This window comes from Scyliorhinus torazame, chromosome 4 (assembly GCF_047496885.1).
Source record: "Scyliorhinus torazame isolate Kashiwa2021f chromosome 4, sScyTor2.1, whole genome shotgun sequence".
Taxonomy (NCBI): domain Eukaryota; kingdom Metazoa; phylum Chordata; class Chondrichthyes; order Carcharhiniformes; family Scyliorhinidae; genus Scyliorhinus; species Scyliorhinus torazame.
This window is the reverse complement of record NC_092710.1, coordinates 329,541,323-329,560,308: the sequence shown is the minus strand read 5'-3', so window position 1 is coordinate 329,560,308 and position 18,986 is coordinate 329,541,323.

The following is an 18,986-nucleotide window of genomic DNA, read 5'->3' as shown; positions in this document are numbered from 1 at the left end:
CACAAAATCTCAGGCGGACGAGGGGCAGAGGCAGATAGAGTAGGTTTCTGATCAGGCAGGGTCATCATGGGAGTATGAAGAGAGCAACTTCTTTAACCTTTCCTCATAGCTTAGATTCCTGATGCCTTAGGCCTGTGCCTCTGCATCCTCTCCAGAGCAGTTTACAGGGCCAGCATTGACACTCTGGGCCTGGGAGCTAGGGCACCATCTTGGGAGTGGTTGCTAAGGCACCATCTTGGCATGGATTTGCTCGAGCACCATACTGGGAGTGATTGTTCAGTGCTGGTCTTGAGGGGAAACCTAACGGGCACAGAAAAGGGAGGAGACAACAAATATTGTTTTTTTTTAATGTAGCATATCTTCCAACACCCCATTGAACAGCAGAAGTGATTTACACGTCAAAAACATGGCTAGCCTAAGTGATGTGTAGCATCTGCCTCTAGCTAAACAAAATCTTTTAAAAAACACTTCTAATTAAAATCCAACAACTGCTAAGCGCCTTTCTTCTTACTACAGCCATTTTTCAGAGTTGTTATCAATTTTTTCTCCCCTCCAGGTTCTGGCAGCTCCCAGCCAATTGAAGCCACACTGCATTGTTGGTGGAGCGAGGGGATGTTTAAGGTGGCCACTGGGTACCGATCGAACAGGTTACTTTGTCCAAGGTGATGTCAAGCTATCTTCAGCTCTGAATAATCATGGTAGCAATGGAAGGATGTTAAAATGGTGTTCTTTGCTGCAAACGCTCCCCAATTGTAAATGCATAAATGCAGTAATTTAAATAACAACCCAATTAATTCCAAAGTACAGATTTGAAGCATTGTACACTGGGGGTGGGGGGGTGGGGAGCATTGTACGCTGGGGGGGGGGGGGGGGGGGGGGGATTTTCTATGGCCTGATTAAATCATAAATCTGTTCTTTATAAATGGGCTCTGAGTTTTGTCACCCATATTGCACAGTGGAAACCTTTTCCCAAGGTAGAGGGGTCAATTACTAGGGGGCATCTTGGCAAATATATGAATAGGATGGGAATAGAGGGATACGGACCCCGGAAGTGGAGAAGATTTTAGTTTAGACGGGCAGCATGGTCGGCGCAGGCTTGGAGGGCCGAAGGGCCTGTTCCTGTGATGTACTTTTCTTCGTTCTTTGTTCTTTGTTCTGCTCCAAGTTGTGACTTTTGTCAGTGGGTAGTAACTCCTGATTTCGAGTGAATAGGTTGTGTAGCCATCTAAGATGGCCACCTGCAAAGGACGATGGGAATTATGGCCAACCCAGCACTCAGACAGATACAGAGCCCATGTGTATTTGAAACACAGGTAACCAGACCTGATCGAAACCCCCCGCTCATTTGCATTTCAATGGCCCATTTTCCCAGGACAATAGAACTCCAATCAAGCAACCGGAACAGCCACAGACTGATCGCCGCCACTCCCCTTACTCAGAAAGCCCAACTGCCAAGGTCAATGACCGCTAAGGACCCGCCCAGCCACCAAGGCACCCGCCCCTTTATTGGTCGAAATCGAAGACAGTGATCAGAGCTCTGTAGAACTATTGGGTCCGAGGTTAAGGACTGCCCCAAAGAGCGCGAAATCCCAGAGGGATAAAAGAGAGCACAGCCATGTGTTCTGTCTCTTTTGGATCCGGCCTGTGCCAACCCAATTGCAGCAGGAACAGCCAGCCAAGTTCAAGACCAACAATCACTACCTGATGGATGAGCCCAGCAGAGACAGAGCCACTTTCTTCGAACCAGCCAAGTGAAATCCAGATAAAGGCCTTATCCATTTGCACAGTGCCGGTCACCCTGAGGTTAAGTGTAGGTTATTGTAGCTGATAGGTGTAGTTTAACTCGTAGTAGATATTGTGTTTGCATGTCGAGGTAACTCTTGTGTATGTAAATAAACCATCTTTTGAACTAACTAACTGGTTGTGTGGTCATTTGATCGATATAAGGGAAGGCTTGTGGTTCACCAGCATTATCATTAATATTCGCAACAGTCTTGGTGACGCTGTTGGGATCGAAAACAGGCAACATTTGTGGATTCGAAACCCCCTCGAGAGACTTGAGTACAAAGATCGAGGCCAACACTGGATTACAGAATTGAGAGTGTACTGAGGTTACATATTTGGTGGAAAGAGTGGGATTGTGGGGCCAAATGGCCTCTTTCACATTCCAGGCATCTGAGGCTAAGATCAGGAGACCACTTTCTACTGGTTAGTCCTCCAGGTGCTGAGTTCCACTCAATGGGGTGGGATTTAAGTGCATACTGCTGGTGCAGTGCTGAAGGAATGCTGCACCTTCAGTGCTGCTGTCTTTCTGGGGAGATGTCCAGCCCTGCTCTCTCCAGTAAATGTAAAAGTGTAAAAGATCCCACGGCACAAACCTGATGAGGAGCGGGGCAGGAACAGGGAGGGTGTTCAAGGATGTTTCAATATAATAATAATCTTTATTAGTGTCACAAGCAGGCTTACATTAACACTGCAATGAAGTCACTGTGAAAATCCCCTAGTCGCCACATTCTGGCACCTGTTCGGGTACACAGGGGGAGAATTCAGAATGTCCAAATTCACCTAACAGCACGTCTTTCGGGACTTGTGGGAGGAAACCCACGCAGACATGTGGAGAACGCGCAGACTCCGCACAGACAGTGACCCGAGCCGGGAATCGAACCTGGGACCCTGGAGCTGTGAATCAACAGTGCTAACCACTGTGCGACCGTGCTGCCCGTATTTATACAGCAACTGACTAAAACAAATAATCTGGGTCATTACCTCATCCTTGGTTGTGGGATCTTGCTGTGCTCAAAATAGCTGCTGTGTTTCCTATATTACAGTAGAGGGCACACTTCAACAAAGTTCTAGATTTGGCTCGAAGGCACTTGGGGACGTCCTGAGGTTGTAAAGGGTGCTATAGAAATGCAGATCATCATCTTCCTGTACTCACCGCCAAGAGTATTCACTGTTGCTGGCTCTGACCACTGACAGCACTTGCCATTACCAGTATTTACCAATGAATGAGTTTAATACTAACAATACTTACCCATACGGTCACTGTTCCCTATAAAGCCTGACATTTACAATCTCTTAACTTTTATCGAATGTGAGGGCTGTGTCACTCACGTCCAGTGACTCGGATTGGATTTCTGGAGTGGCACTACAGGTTATCCCAGGAAGGGGGTGAGGGGGAATTCTTGGGGGTGGGGGGGGGGAGCGAACAAGGGGCAGCACGAAGAACGAAAGTTCATATACGATGCATTTGAGTGTGGGTGCTGACTGTTTTTTACAGGGAGCTGGGCTGGCCTTTCACTGGAGCAGAGACCAAATTGTAGAGAAGGCCAATGGACTGACCGGCAACACTTGGCACGTGTGGTGTCCTGGCCTTGTTTTGATCAACTGATGGGATCGGAGAGGAGTTTTTCAGAGTTTCCTTCACCTCTTCATGGCCCTGCAATCGTTTTCAACAATTTCTTTGTCAATAATCTTTGTCCTCTGTGTTTTTTCATTTGTTTATAGGATGTGGGCATTATTGGCGAGGTCAACAGTTACTCCCTATCCTTAATGGTCTTTGAGAAGTGGCGGTGAGTCAGTTTTCTGGACCGCTACAGTCCATGTGATGTAGGAACACCCACACTGCTGTTAGGGACTTCCAGGATCTTCCCGCAGCAACAGTGAAGGAACGGTGAGAAATTTCTGACTCTACTGCCAATGGAATGAGCTTTTTTTCTTGCCTATTAGAGTCATAGAGGTCTACAGCATAGAAAAGGCCCTTCAGCCCATTGAGTCTGCCCTGGCAAAAACAACCACCTAACTATTCTCCATTTTCCAGCACTTGGCCCATAACCTTGTCTGCCTTGGCATCGCAGGTGCACATCTAAATACTTCTTCAATGTTATGAGGGTCTCTGCCTCCACCACCCTTTCAGGCAGCAAGTTACAAACTCTGGGTGAAAAGATTTTCCTCACATCCTTTCTAAACCCCTGCTCCTTACCTTAAATCTAATAATAATAATCTTCATTGTCACAAGTAGGCTTACATTGACACTGCAATGAAGTCACTGTGAAAATCCCCTAGTCGCCACATTCCGGCGCCTGTTCGGGTACACTGAGGGGGAATTCAGAATGTCCAAATTACCTAACAGCATGTTTTTCGGGACTAGTAGTAGGAAACTGGAGCACCCGGAGGAAACCCATGTAGACATGGGGAGAACGTGCAGACTCCGCACAGACAGTGACCCAAGCTGGGAATCGAACCAGGGATCCTGGCGCTGTGACGCCAGTGCTAACCACTGTGCTACCGTGCTGCCCTATGCCCCCTGATCATTGATCCCTCCACCAAGGGGAAAGATTTATTCCTGTCTACTCCATCTATCCTCTTCTAATTTTATACATCTCAACCATGTCCCCCCTCAGTCTCCTCAGTTATTAAGCAAGAATGGTTTTGAACGTCTCTATTAATACTCTTTTCTTCATGAAGGAGGTGATGTGGACTGGACATGGGCGAGGATATGAAGTGGGGTGAGGGTTAAAGGATAACAGGAAGAGAGAGAATGGCAGGGGTGAGGACTGGTACAGAGAGTAAGGAGAGGGACTGCGAGGGTGGGGTGGGGGAAGGAGGTGTGAGGCGATGAAAAGCAGGGCGGGAGGACGTCCTGAACCAGTTGGGAAGTGGGCGAAAGGGAAGTGTGAGGTGAGGCCGGGAGGGTTGTTTCAGAACTGGGTGCGAGGAGAGCCGAAACAAGTGGGGAGGGGAAAGATGAACAAACAAAGAACAAAGAAATGTACAGCACAGGAACAGGCCCTTCGGCCCTCCAAGCCCGTGCCGACCATGCTGCCCGACTAAACTACAATCTTCTACACTTCCTGGGTCCGTATCCCTCTATTCCCATCCTATTCATGTATTTGTCAAGATGGCCCTTAAATGTCACTATCGTCCCTGCTTCCACCACCTCCTCCGGTAGCGAGTTCTAGGCACACACTACCCTCTGCGTAAAAAACTTGCCTCGTACATCTACTCTAAACCTTGCCCCTCTCACCTTAAACCTATGCCCCCTAGTAATTGACCCCTCTACCCTGGGGAAAAGCCTCTGACTATCCACTCTGTCTATGCCCTTCATAATTTTGCATACCTCTATCAGGTCTCCCCTCAACCTCCTTTGTTCCAGTGAGAACAAACCGAGTTTATTCAACCGCTCCTCATAGCTAATGCCCTCTATACCAGGCAACATTCTGGTAAATCTCTTCTGCACCCTCTCTAAAGCCTCCACATCCTTCTGGTAGTGTGGTGACCAGAATTGAACACTATACTCCAAGTATGGCCTAACTAAGGTTCTATACAGCTGCAACATGACTTGCCAATTCTTATACTCAATGCCCCGGCCAATGGTCGGAGGGATGGACGGAAACCCAGCTTCTCTTTCCGTGCACCGTGTAGGAAAGGGCAGCGTTAACCTGATCCCTCTCCAAGGCTCTCTGGCGGGTGCGGCAATGTGAGACAGTTTCGTGCCGCAAACCGCAATCGCTGTGCCGCTGGAGGACGCCAAAGCCCTTCCTCTGTCTGCCGCTCTCCTTCCTCCCTGCTCGCTCCCCTCACCCTTTGTGTTGTAAAGACAGCTGGTAACACACTGAGGAACAGGACAGTGAAGATGACTGTAATAGACTGCATGGGGCCTACGGGTGATTAACGTCCCCGTGGTCCTTGCAGAGTACGAGCTCCCCCGTTAGGGGCGGGAGATCTCTATCAACCTTTGTATAAAAGGTCATCCAGTGAGGCACTGACCAGTGAGGGACCCAATAGGGATCTACCAGGCTGTGTATATATCGTGTTGTAAATAAAACTAAGTTGCTTTATTTTACTCAGTGCGCACTCCCCATGTCCTTGTTAAAATGACAATCAACTGCAAGTGTAGAAACACCAGTTTCAATAAGTGCCAAATAACCCGATGTACCATTTCAATGTAAGAGCCACAGCAATCTAGTCCCCAACACATTATAGAGGGAGTCAGGGCAGCAATAAATCATCTGGTCATGTTTAATGTAGAGGATCTCCATTATACCAGCAAAGCTTTTCACTTCTAGTGCGGTCTCTCCTCTTTTTTTATTATTTTCCAATTTTAAAATCTCAATATTTAGGACACGCCATAACCTCTCAGCTCATAAACCAAGCCAGGATAAAGGCAGCTCTGACAGCACACTTAAACCCAAACGAGAAACACCAGCTCTCTTATTGCACAGCTGCAGGCACGCACAATCTCGACAGTATTATAAAAGAGCTGGCGACAATCGCTGCTTCGTAAAGTCTGACTCCCTCCCGACCCATGCACCCTGCTCCACCCCACGCCAACCCCCCTCCAAAGCCCCAACATTTCCCCAGCGTAAACATCAACTGATTTTCGCCTCTGTAAACATTACTGCCCCAGGCCGTCTCGCAGAATTTCGAGCCCCCGGAAGGAGTGATTCATTGCTATGATCTCAGCCCCGGGCACTCACAGCCTTTTGCGAAGAGAATTCCCGATTTCCTCCACCCTCTTTGTGATAAAACGCTTCCCGCTTTCCCTCCTGAACAGCCTCGCTCTAAGCTCAAGATTCTATCCCTCTGCTCTTGATTCCCTCACTGGGCATCATGGTAGCACAGTGGGTAGAGCTGTTGCTTCACAGCGTCAGGGCCCCAGGGTCGATTCCTGGCTTGGGTCACTGTCTGCGCGGAGTCTGCACGTTGTCTGTGCGGGTTTCCTCCGGGTGCTCTGGTTTCCTCCCACAAGTCCCGAAGGACGTGCTATTAGGTCATTCGGAATTCTCCCTCTGTGTTCCAGAACAGGTGCCGGAGTGTGGTGACTAGGGGCTTTTGAATGAAATGAAAATTGCTTATTGTCACAAGTAGGCTTCAATGAAGTTACTGTGAAAAGCCCCTAGTCGCCACATTCCGGCACCTAACTTCATTGCAGTGTTAATGTAAGCCTACTTGTGAGAATAACGATTATTATTTCTTTGTTAAATGTTGGCTAAGGTGCTGGCAGAATATGGCTGGTAGAATATGGTCTGAAGGAACATACAGTTTGATTCAATCAACCAACCACTTGGACATATGGCCCATGTACCTGGCATCGCATTGGCACTGAAATTCATACACTGTGTTGCTCAATTGTGTGGCAGGCAGAATGCCTTTCTGGACTGATGGCAGCATCCTAGCCACTGTATGGTATCAACATGAAATGGCTTGTTTAACGTCTTGACCAGACTTTTGAGATACTTTGCCTTTACAGAGTAATTTGAGGTTGACAAGGCACTTTTCAGGTCCAAAAGTGGCCCATTTGTAAGTTTACAGTATACACAGCATGATCTGATCAGGATAGCCATTGTCTCTCAGGAGAGCTTGGTTGCCCACCCTTTCTGCGTCAAGAACGGTGAGCAAGTTCACAAGGTTGCTGATAAGACCAATCTTATAATGTGTGGAGTTATGTGAATCCCCACTTGTATGTTGACCAGTGAAGGTAGGACTACAGTAGACAGGGGAGAGCCGATTAACAAGTTTATCAACTAGCTCGCCGAGGAAATGGAGCATGTTAGTCTGCTCCATTGCAAATGTGGCTCTGAGTACGGGATGGGTGTAATAAGGTGTGTGGGGAAACTGGAGATTGCAAGCTTATTTATGAACATTCCGCTGAAGAAGGTCATCGACACTTATGCCATGTCACTATATCATGGCAACCTAGGCATGCTACCATTTCCTGAATATGTATTCATTGAACGTATGAATTTATCAACTTGCACAGAGGTGTAGTCACTGCTGGAAAGTAGGAAAGGTGGTCGCAATTTGTGTTCAACAACCGATAGCAATGTGATAATGACCAGGCAATCTGATTTTGTGGTGTTTGTTGATGGTTAACTATTAACCATGACACCAGAGCAAACCAACTTGTACTTCTTCAAAGTAGTGCGGTAGAATATTTTACATCTAGCAAATGGACAGATGGGGCCTTCGGCTAACATCTTAGCTGGAAGGTGACACCTCCGACGCTGCAGCACGGGAGGGGGACTGGAACGCAGGACCTTGTCAAATGTTTTCCATTGTTGGTCTGCATCACTGTTTGCAATATTGTTTCCCATTCCCATCCCTTCCCCAGTCCCCCACCCCCAGCGACCAGGTGCATTCTTAGCCCTCAAAATCAGCGTTTCTCCAGTGTGTTAACTTTGTTTTCATTATACTCCTGTCCTTATCATCTTAAAGCCTTCATATATTATGATCACGATTGCCTAGATGCTCCCCTACTTTTACATCTCTAATCTGCCCTGGTTCATTCCCATTACTGAATCTTTCCTTCTCGGCCTTTTTGGGTTAGAACGGAGTCTTGTTTACTTTGTTCGAACTCCATTCCCTTATTCCCTTTACCTAACCAGTCTGCCCAATTAATATCAGTGTCATTGAAATCACCCATGATTATAATTCTATGTTGTTTACTCAATTTCCTAATTTGTCTGCAAATGTCTTCCTCCATCTCCCTTGCATGGTTAAGTGGTCTGTAGACGACATCTATTAGGGTGATTGAACCTCACTTATCTTTCATCGCTAACCACATGGATTGCCTTTCGTCTTGCTAATAATTACATCTCTTTTTCCTGCATTATGTCCTGAGTAAGTACAGCTACTCAACTGCCCCATTTTTCCTCTCTATATTTTTAAGATATATGATGTGGAGATGCCGACGTTGGACTGGGGTGAGCACAGTAAGAAGTCTTACAACACCAGGGTAAAGTCCCAACAGGTTTGTTTCAAACAGTACCTTTTGGAGCGCAGCTCCTTCCTCAGGGGAGAAGCGTGCTCCGAGAGGAAGGAGCAGTGCTCCGAAAGCTGGTGTTTGAAACAAACCTGTTCGACTTTAACCTGGTGTTGTAAGACTTTTTAAGATATATGTCACCCGACAATGCTTGATTCCAAGTTTTGATTTTCCTGTGGACATGTCTTAGTAATCCCTGCTAGTTCCTTTCAGCACATGAATCCCTCCAGTTCCCGTTTTATTACAGTCAGCTTGTGTATTGCTGTCCAGACATTTTTACTCATTTTTAATAGGATTTCCTCTCTTTTTTAAGACTCCTGTTCTATAACTCTATTTATTCCCTTGGCATCAACGTCCTCCCTTATTTTATTCTTTCTCATACATTTTTTTCTTTCCTGTTTTGATCATATCTCGACTGTTTTCATTTCAATAGATCCTTCTCCACCCCCGCACATCCCCCCCCCCCCCCCCCCCCCTCCGCCCCCACCACCACCACCCCCCACCTTACTAGCTTATAGCCACTGCCACAGGGCGGCAGGTTGGCACAGTGGTTAGCACTGCTGCCTCACGGCGGCAGGGACCCGGGTTCAATTCCGGCCTGGGGTGACTGTCTGTGTGGGGTTTGTATGACCTCTCCGGGGTCTGCGTGGGTTTCTTCCGGGTGCTCCGGTTTCCTCCCACAGTCCAAAGATGTGCAGGTTAAGTGGATTGGGCATGCTAAATTGCCCCTTCATGTTCAAAAGGTTAGGTGGAGTTACTCAGTTACAGGACTATTGTAGGGGCATGGGCTTAGGTCGGGTTCTCTTTCAGAGGGTCGGTGCAGACTCGATGGGCTGAATGGCCTCCTTCTACACTGTAGAGATTCTATGATTCTATTATTCACCTCCCTACTTACCCTTTCCACGAGGACTCAGGTTACATCCGGGTTCAGGTGGAGCTTGTTCCATCAGTACAGCTTCTCCGGGAACTGGCAGCCGGTGACTAGTGATGTGCCTCAGGGGTCAGTGCTGGGACCACAACTTTTCACAATATACATTGATGATCTGGAAGAAGGAACTGAAGGCACTGTTGCTAAGTTTGCAGATGATACAAAGATCTGTAGAGGGACAGGTAGTATTGAGGAAGCAAGGGGGCTGCAGAAGGACTTGGACAGACTAGGAGAGTGGGCAATGAAGTGGCAAATGAAATACAATGTGGAAAAGTGTGAGGTTATGCACTTTGGAAGGAGGAATTTAGGCATAGACTATTTTCTAAATGGGGAAATGCTTCGGAAAGCAGAAGCGCAAAGGGACTTGGGATTCTCTAAAGGTTAATGTGCAGGTGCAGTCGGCAGTTAAGAAGGCAAATTAAATGTTAGCATTCATGTCAAGAGGGCTAGAATACAAGACCAGGGATGTACTTCTGAGACTGTATAAGGTTCTGGTCAGACCCCATTTGGAGTATTGTGAGCAGTTTTGGGCCCCGTATCTAAGGAAGGATGTGCTGGCCTGGGAAAGAGTCCAGAGGAGGTTCACAAGAATGATCCCTGGAATGAAGAACTTGTTGTATGAGGAACGGTTGGGTCTGTACTCATTGGAGTTTAGAAGGTTGAGGGGGGACCTTATTGAAACTTACAGGATACTACGAAGCCTGGATAGAGTAGATGTGGAGAGAATACAGAACATAGAACACAGAACATAGAACACAGCAGGATGTGCAGAAGGAGGCCATTTGGCCCATCGAGTCTGCACCGACCCACTTAAGCCCTCACTTCCACCCAATCCCCGTAACCCAATAATCCCTCCTAACCTTTTTGGACACTGAGGGCAATTTATCATGGCCAATCCACCTAACCTGCACGTCTTTGGACTGTGGGAGGAAACCGGAGCACCCGGAGGAAACCCATGCAGGCACGGGGAGAACGTGCAGACTCTGCACAGACAGTGACCCAGCAGGGAATCGAATCTGGGATGTTTCCACTTGTAGGAAAAACAAGAACCAAAGGACATCAACTCAGACTAAAGGGACGATCCTTTAAAACAGAGTGAGGAGAAATTTCTTCAGCCAGAGGGTGGTGAATCTGTGGAACTCTTTACCGCAGAAGGCTGTGGAGGCCAAATCATTGATTGTCTTTAAGACAGAGATAGATAGGTTCTTGATTAATAAGGGGATCAGGGGTCATGGGGAGAAGGCAGGAGAATGTGGATGAGAAAAATATCAGCCATGATTGAATGGAGGAGTAGACTCGATGAGCCGAGTGGCCTAATTCTGCTCCTATGTCTTATGGTCTTATGGTCTAACTGATGCCAGTCTCCTTTGAAAAGGAATCCTTTCTCACACCATCCCCTTTAGCTACATGTTAATTCTCCTGATCTGTTTGCTCCTTTGCCAGTTTGACAATGGCTGGGTTAGTAGAATCATAGAAGAATCATACAGCCCATTGAGTCTACACCGAGCATTGAGTCAACACCGACCATTCGGCCCATTGAGTCTGCACTGACCCTCCGAAAGAGCACCTACCTAGGCACGTGCCCCTGGCCTACCCCGGAACCCAACCTAACCCTTCGGACACTAAGGAACACCGCCACCCTATCCCCATAACCCAGCAACCCCACCCAACACTAAGGGCAATTTTGGACACTAAGGGCAATTTATCATGGCCAATCCACCTAACCTGCACATCTTTGGACCATGGGAGGAAACCGGAGCACCCGGAGGAAACCCACGCAGACACGGGGAGAAAGTGCAAACACCACACAGACAGTGACCCAAGGCCGGAATTGAACCCTGGTTCCTGGCGCTGTGAAGCAGCAGTGCTAACCACTAATAATCCAGATATTGTTACCCTTGAGGTCCTGCTTTTTTAATTTGGAACCTAACTCCTGACACCTATTCTTTGTTCCAACCTACGTTGTTTGTTCCAACATGAACCACGGCAAATGGATCAACCCTTTCCAAGTTCCTGCCAGCAGCTGGGAGCAGCTACATATCCCTTATGTGGGAGGGAATGGTGTCCAGAGCAACAATACAGGAGTCAGTGGGAAGCAGAATACCAATGCAAGGGGCAACTATTCGGATCACCTCGGATATCTGACACTGAAACAGGCCATTCGGCCCAACCAGTCCATGCTAGTGTTTGAACTCAAACATTCCTCCACCTTTTCTTATCCAATTCCATCACTGGAACTATGCCTGTCGAGCTTCCCCTCCAATGCGTCCAAACCATTCACTTCAACCACTCGCTGTGGCAGCCAGTTCCACATTCTTACCACCCTGGGTGAAGACGCTTTTTCTGAATTCCCAATTGGATTTCTTGGTGATTATCTTATATTGACGGTCTCTAATTCGACTCTTCCCCACAAAACGAAACATTCTCTCTGCATCCACTCTATCATAACCTTTCCTCATTTTAAAGACCTTGATTAACTTAAACCCACCCCCCTCAGCCTTCTGTAGCTGGAAGAGACCCAGTCTGTCAATCCTTTCCTGATATGTATACCCACTCATTGCTGGTATTATCCTTGTAAATCTTCTCTGCACCCTCTCTAATTCTTCAGTAGCCTTTTTCGTAACATGGAGACGAAACTGCATGCTAAGTGTGGTCCGAGAAAAGGTTTAGTACTTCCCTACTTTACAATTCTAATCCTCTAGAAATAAAACCTGGTGCTTGGTTTGCGATAGTTCAGCCTTGCAAACCTTTGGCAAAATGTTTAGTGGTTGATGTATTTGTGCTCTGAGATCCTGTTGTTCTTCTATCACACCTGGTCTTGCACCTCCAGCTAACAGGTGACCTCCCTATTCTTCCGAACAAAATGTGCTACCTCACATTTATCTGTGTTGAACTTAACTCAGTAATTATTTGCCTATTCTGCTGGTTTATTAATGTTCCCTTGTGACTTGCTGTCGTCCTACTCAGTATTCACCAACCAGCATAATTTGATGTCAAATTGAGTAACTTGTGGTTCCAAAGACCAAGGGCGGGATTCTCCGTCCCACAACACCAATTTCCGGGTATCCATTGTGGCCACCCTCATGCATTTGGGAAATCCACGGACGTGAGTGCGCTGCCGGGGAAGCGGAAGATCTGCCGATGGAGAATCGAGCCCTAAATCTTTGACCATAATTGAGAACCACAGAGTGGTAAATACATCCCAGCAGCGATCCTTGTGCAGGGCAGAGTTAGGAGGAGAGTACAGGGGACAGTCAGGCAAAGTGTGAATAACAATGCAGGGAATCATAGAATCCCCTGTAGTTCAGAAGGAGGCCATTCAGCCCATCAAGCCTGCACCGACCCTCTGGAAGAGTACTCCACCCTAGCTCATTCCTCCGTCTGATCCCACTAACCTCTTCACGTAACCTACATATTTTTGGACACTAACGGGCAATTTAGCATGGCCAATCCACCTAACCATGGTTAGCACAGTTGCTTCTCAGCTCCAGGGTCCCAGGTTCGATTCCGTCTTGGGTCACTGTCTGTGCGGTGTCTGCACATCCTCCCCGTGTGTGCGTGGGTTTCCTCCAGGTGCTCCGGTTTCCTCCCACAGTCCAAAGATGTGCAGGTTAGGTGGATTGGCCATGATATATTGCCCTTAGTGACCAAAAAAGGATAGGTAGGGTTGCTGGGTTGCGGGTGTGGTAGTATGCATTAGGGGTCATGTGGGACTGTGAAGCCATGATGTCATTGGCTGACAGATCCCGGGTCCTGGTTGGACGTTAACCTCTAGCTCCGCCCTGAAGGCGGAGTATAAGTACCTGGAGTCCTCCCCCGCAGGCAATCTACTACTGAACTGCGGGGGAACAGTCACGCTTAATAAAGCCTCATCGACTTCACTCTATTCGTCTCTCGGAGTCTTTGTGCGCTACAATTTATTAAGCGTGACTAAAGGACTATGGAGCTCAGGATCATCCCGGAATGCCTGAGGATCAGCCCCCACGCAGTGAACGCGGCAGCAGCTTTCAAGCACTGGCAGACTTGTTTCGAGGCCTACCTCAGAACGGCCACCGGCCGGGTCACAGAAGACCAAAAACTACAGGTCCTGCACTCGAGGTTAAGCACGGAGATTTTCTCTCTCATCGAAGACGCAGAGGATTTCCAGACGGCGTTCGCAGCACTAAAAAGTCTCTATGTCCGCCCAGTGAACCAGATCTACGCTCGCTATCAACTCGCAACGAGACGGCAAAGTCCCGGAGAATCGATAGATGAATTCTACGCCGCGCTACTAATTTTGGGACGAGCCTGCAGCTGCCCGTCGGTGAATGCAAATGAACACACGGACATGTTAATGCGCGATGCTTTTGTGACAGGTATGAACTCCTCCCAAATCCGGCAAAGACTTCTAGAAAAAGAGTCGCTAGGACTCTCAGAGGCACGGGCCCTAGCAGCCTCCCTAGACGTGGCCGCGCGAAATACCCGCGCCTACGGCCCCGACCGCGCGGCAGCCCATTGGGCTCCGTACGTACCCGTCGCGACAAACCCACCCCCCCCGGACACCCCACAGGCTTGCGCGGTCCAAACGCCAAGTCGCACCGGGGGCGCCCGCTGCTATTTCTGCGGCCAGGCGAAACACCCCCGGCAGCGCTGCCCGGCCCGCGCAGCGATCTGTAAGAGCTGTGGGAAAAAGGGCCATTTCGCGGCTGTGTGCCGGTCCCGCGAGGTCGCCGCTGTCCCGGGAGAACAGGGAGCCCTGCACGCCGTTTACGCTCCCCAACCCCCTCAGCGCCCCATGTACGACCCGCAGGTGCAGCCACTCTGGGTCCCGACCACCGCTGTCCCGGGGGAACAGGGAGCCCTGCACGCCGTTTACGCTCCCCAACCCCCCCCCCCCTCCCCCGCGCCCCATGTATGACCCGCCGGCGCTACCACTTTGGGTCCCGACCACCGCTCTCCCCGGAGAAGAGGGAGTTCTGCGCGTCTCTAACGCCCCCCAAACCCCCCCCCCCCCCCCGCGCCCCACGTATGACCCGCCGCCGCTACCAATTTGGGTCCCGACCACCGCTGTCCCGGGAGAAGAGGGAGCCCCGCGCGTTCCTAACGCTCCCCAACCCCCCCAGCGCCCCATGTGCGACCCGCAGACGCCAACATTTTGGGTCCCGGCCACCACGAGGGGAGGAAGGGCGCCGCCATCTTGGACCACCCTAGACCTGTACGACGCATGGGGGTGGCCATTTTGTCCACCCCCGCCGCCATCTTGTGACCCCCCCAGCCATGTGCGATGCATGGGGGCAGCCATCTTATTCAACCCCGACGCCATCTTGGACGGCAACAACGGACCCCAGTGTCGACGGCTCCACGGGGTTCGAAGAAGACGCTCAACCATTACGACCACGTCTCACTTCAATGACGCTGGACCAAGCTCGGCCCCGGACACTCCAGACGACGACGACAACGGTGCTGATAAACGGGCACGAGACACCATGCCTAGTCGACTCCGGGAGCACGGAGAGCTTTATCCACCCCGACACGGTAAGACGCTGTTCTTTGACCATCCATCCCAGCGCACAAAAGATTTCCCTAGCTGCAGGATCCCACTCCGTACAGATCAAAGGCTTCTGCATAGTTACCCTAACGGTGCAAGGGAGGGAGTTCAAAAACTACAGGCTCTACGTCCTTCCCCAACTCTGCGCCCCCACATTACTGGGATTCGACTTCCAGTGCAATCTACAGAGCCTAACCTTCAAATTCGGCGGCCCAATACCCCCACTCACTATCTGCGGCCTCGCAACCCTCAAGGTGCAACCCCCGTCCTTGTTTGCAAACCTCACCCCGGATTGCAAACCCGTCGCCACTAGGATCAGACGGTACAGCGCCCAGGACCGGACCTTCATTCGGTCCGAAGTCCAGCGGCTACTAAAGGAAGGCATAACCCAGGCCAGCAATAATCCCTGGAGAGCACAGGTGGTAGTAGTAAAGACAGGGGAGAAGCAAAGGATGGTCATAGACTATAGCCAGACCATCAACAGGTACACACAACTAGACGCGTACCCTCTCCCCCGCATATCCGACATGGTCAATCGGATTGCCCAATATAAGGTCTTCTCCACCGTGGACCTCAAGTCCGCCTACCATCAGCTCCCCATCCGCCCAAGTGACCGCAAGTACACAGCCTTCGAGGCAGACGGGCGATTATACCATTTCCTAAGGGTCCCATTTGGCGTCACAAACGGGGTCTCGGTCTTCCAACGGGAGATGGACCGAATGGTTGAGCAACACGGGTTGCGGGCTACGTTCCCGTATCTCGACAATGTAACCATCTGCGGCCACGATCAGCAGAACCACGACGCCAATCTCCAAAAATTCCTCCAGACCGCTAAAGCCTTGAACCTCACGTACAACGAGGACAAGTGCGTTTTTAGCACCAACCGGCTAGCCATCCTGGGCTACGTAGTGCGCAATGGGATAATAGGCCCCGACCCCGAACGTATGCGCGCCCTCATGGAATTTCCCCTCCCGCACTGCTCAAAAGCCCTAAAACGCTGCCTGGGGTTCTTTTCATACTACACCCAGTGGGTCCCCCAGTACGCAGACAAGGCCCGCCCCCTAATACAGACCACGACCTTCCCTCTGTCGACAGAGGCTTGCCAGGCCTTCAGCCGCATCAAAGCGGATATCGCAAAGGCCACGATGCGCGCCATCGACGAGTCCCTCCCCTTCCAGGTCGAGAGCGACGCCTCCGACGTAGCTCTAGCGGCCACCCTTAACCAAGCGGGCAGACCCGTGGCCTTTTTCTCCCGAACCCTCCACGCTTCAGAAATCCGCCACTCCTCAGTGGAAAAGGAAGCCCAAGCCATAGTGGAAGCTGTGCGACATTGGAGGCATTACCTGGCCGGCAGGAGATTCACTCTCCTCACGGACCAACGGTCGGTAGCCTTCATGTTCGATAATGAACAGCGGGGCAAAATCAAAAACGACAAGATCTTAAGGTGGAGGATCGAGCTCTCCACCTTCAACTGCGAGATCTTGTATCGTCCCGGAAAGCTGAACGAGCCGTCCGATGCCCTATCCCGCGGCACATGTGCCAATGCACAAATTAACTGCCTCCAAACCCTGCACGAGGACCTCTGCCACCCGGGGGTCACTCGGTTTTACCACTTTATCAAGTCCCGCAACCGCCCATACTCTTTAGAGGAGGTCCGTACAGTCACAAGGAACTGCCACATCTGCGCAGAGTGCAAACCGCATTTTTTCAGGCCGGATGGTGTGCACCTGATTAAGGCTTCCCGCCCCTTTGAACGCCTTAGTCTGGATTTCAAAGGACCCCTCCCCTCCACCGACCGCAACATATACTTCCTTAATGTGGTGGACGAGTACTCCCGCTTCCCATTCGCCATCCCCTGTTCTGACATGACCACGGCCACAGTCATTAAAGCCCTGAACACCATATTCACACTGTTCGGTTGCCCCGCATACGTCCACAGCGACAGGAGGTCCTCCTTCATGAGTGACGAGCTGCGCCAGTTCCTGCTCAGCAACGGTATAGCCTCGAGCAGGACGACCAGCTACAACCCCCGGGGGAACGGGCAAGTAGAGAGGGAGAACGGCACGGTCTGGAAGACCGTCCTACAGGCCCTACGGTCCATGGACCTCCCAGTTTCACGGTGGCAGGAGGTCCTCCCGGACGCCCTCCACTCCATCCGGTCACTACTGTGTACTAGCACTGACCAAACACCTCATGAGCGCCTCCTTGTCTTCCCCAGGAAGTCCTCCTCTGGAACGTCGCTGCCGACCTGGCTGGCGGCCCCAGGACCCATCTTGCTCCGAAAGCATGTGCGGGCGCACAAGTTGGACCCGTTGGTCGAAAGGGTTCACCTCCTCCACGCGAACCCGCAGTACGCTTACGTGGAGTACCCCGACGGCCGACAGGACACGGTCTCCCTGCGAGATCTGGCGCCCGCCGGCAACACACACACCCCCCCCCCCCCGATACCAATCACCTAACCCCCCCCCCTTCCTGCCACCGCCGCACCCCGCGACCGCCCCCTTCCCAGGAGGATCAGTCCTCCTCCCAGGCCCGACCAGGAATGAAGCCCAAGCTGAAACCGTAAGGCTCCCGGAGACGAAAGCACCGGAACAAGCACCACCACCACCACCGGGGCCGAGGCGATCGACACGGACGACCAGACCGCCCGACCGACTCGTGGCGTCGATCTAACAGTACAATGTGGACTTTTAACGAGAACATTTTGTCTTTTCCTGACGATTACTGTAAATAGTTTGAAACAAAAAAAAACCTTGTACGTACTGTAATAACATGCAAAAGTTTTCCTCCCAGGACCAGCCTTGTAAACCCTTACCACCATGCGCAGCATCACCCCGCCGGGTTCATTTTTAACAAGGGGTGAATGTGGTAGTATGCATTAGGGGTCATGTGGGACTGTGAAGCCATGATGTCATTGGCTGACAGACCCCGGGTCCTGGTTTGACGTTGACCTCTAGCTCCGCCCTGAAGGCGGAGTATAAGTACCTGGAGTCCTCCCCCGCAGGCAGTCTACTACTGAACTGCGGGGGAACAGTCACGCTTAATAAAGCCTCATCGACTTCACTCTATTCGTCTCTCGGAGTCTTTGTGCGCTACAGCGGGTTAGGGTGGAGATGTGGGCTTGAGTTGAGTGGGGTGCTCTTTCCTTAGAGCCGGTGCAGACTCGATGGGTCAAGTGCCTCCTTCTGCACTGTAAATTCTAAGATTCTATGATTCTGGTAACAATGCATTGTACAGTCGTCGGAGAGTAACAATACGAATTAGAGAGGGAAAGATTAGAGAGAGAGTGTGGGCAACAGACAGATGCAAAAGTAACATAAGGGAAGCTGGATTGATGTTGGCAAGAAGGAAAGCGTCAGTTGCGTTGAGAACAGACAATATGCCTAAAACATGATCTTCACGTGTCTCAAAACCCAATTAGAGTCATGCAGTTATGCAAAATGTTATTCGGATATATTCCTTCTAATAACCTTTGTCCATAATCCAGGTCGTGGGATCCTATTGCACATCTATTTGTGATTTAAAAAATATCTCTAACTGGTTAATTAATAGCCCATCCCCCAGGGATTTCCATCCCGTCGGGATATTCAAAGTTTCCAGCCTCCGCAGCAACCAAACGGACCTTCGGAGGGTTTTAAACTAAAGTGCAGATTCATTTGACCACAGCACCATCTACAGGCCTGAGAGGATTGAACTCTTCCTCATCCTGTCCACACACCAATCTGGGGGAACCCTCCCCCAGGTTACGGGTAGGAACTTAGAGGGTT